The 1,680-nt window shown below is 38.5% G+C and overlaps 1 pseudogene; it reads right to left on the reverse strand.

The window, feature by feature from the left end:
- Positions 1-169: 169 nt before the first annotated feature.
- LOC103586343 lies at positions 170-722 on the reverse strand (annotated as a pseudogene).
- Between the last annotated feature and the right edge of the window lie 958 nt (positions 723-1,680).

Raw genomic sequence — 1,680 nt, forward strand, 5'->3', positions numbered from 1 at the left:
TAGTCTGAATCATTTTTGTGGTATCCCCACATCTCATGAAATAGAAAGTCCTAAACAAGGAGGTATAACAATCAATCTGTCCAGAAATTCTATCTATAAACTCTTTCTTTAATATAAGGTGGGAAAAGGGGTCCTTCCTTGAGTACATGTATACAAACGATACTGTGGCCTAAAGATGGCTGGATTGAAATTGTGTTTGGTATAATGAAGACAAGGTACACATTGAAACCACTGTCAGATTAAGAATTTCCACACCTTGTCTCAGTTCTTCAAATAGTGGAGAGCGTTCCTCTTCTAAGCTGACAATTAGTCCTTGATTGGCAGTACTGCTGGATGTGAAACTTAGCACCAAAGTTAAACAATTAAATTGAGCCACCTGGTGGGTATTAAGGTAACATAATACTTTTGTTTTTTGAAAGTCCATGTGTGCTCTCTGACCTGCTGCAAGGGCAAAAGTAGGTGGGAAAACAGGTGTCCAAGCAGGCTCTGGAGTACTTCCATTGGCCGGTTCAGGAGCAGGCCCTCCATCTCTATGGGATACGGCAATACCATGGAGCCCTTCAACACTTGGTGACTTTTCATAGAGAAATCGCTATAGTTCCCTTGAGCACCTTAGTGTCTCTCCTCTGCCCTATTCTAGGCAGAATCCCAGGATGCAGCTAATCCACTTGTATTAGTCTCACCCATAATGAACCCCTTTGTCCTACAGGATCAATCTCCATGCCTGGATTTCTGCTCTTGGAGCTGCCAGCTTCTCCCTGCTGTCACTTTGGGGACAGCGTCAAACACACGTTCCTCTGTAAGCTGCTGTCACATGCTTCATGACCTCGTCTCTGATATCTTTTTAAAAATATCATATTCTAACTCTTTGTTCATGGTAACTGATTTTTTGAAATATCGATTTTTAAAAAAATCCAGCAACCTCACTAAGCTCTTATTATTTCTACAAGTATGAATGTGGATTCTTTCAGATTTTCTATGAAGAAGTGTCGTCTGAGACTAATAACAGTCTCTGTCCTCTCCTGCCCCTGCCCCAGCCAGCCCTTAAACATTTTTTAGCCTTTTTGTACTCTTGGCATCTAAGTCGTTAAATAGAAGTGGTGATAACAGGTGTCCTGTTGTCTTATTCTTGATCTTAAAAGGTATCCTTTTAATATTTGAGCATTCAGAATAGTGTTTGTTATAGAGTTTTTGTAGACATCCCCCGCCCCCCAAGGAAGTTCCCCTCCATTCCTAGTTTGTTGAATTTTATTAAATGCTTTTTTTCTAGCTCTATTGATAAGGTCATACTTTTTTCCTTTAATCTGTTACGGTGGCAAATTTATTTTCATTAATTTTCTAATATTAAATTAATTTAGCATTCTTGAGATAAAAAGAGCTTGATCATGTTATCTTTTTATATACATTGCTACATTTTAGTTTCCTAATATTTCATTTAGGACTTTCTCATCTCTCTTGATGACTGAGACCTGGTCTGTCATTTTCCTATTTTGTAATACCCTTGTCAGGCTTTGGTAAAAGTTTTACCAGTCTCATAAAATGAGTTGGGAAGTGTTTCCTTATTTTTTTCTGGAATAGTTTGTTATCATATTAGAGTTAAGTGCTTCCTAAATGGTCAGTAGAGCATGGTGAAAGTGGCAGGGTAAAACGGATGCTTTCTTCGTGCAAAGATTTGCAAAA

This window comes from Galeopterus variegatus, unplaced genomic scaffold (genome assembly GCF_000696425.1).
Source record: "Galeopterus variegatus unplaced genomic scaffold, G_variegatus-3.0.2 Scaffold333, whole genome shotgun sequence".
Lineage (NCBI taxonomy): Eukaryota > Metazoa > Chordata > Mammalia > Dermoptera > Cynocephalidae > Galeopterus > Galeopterus variegatus.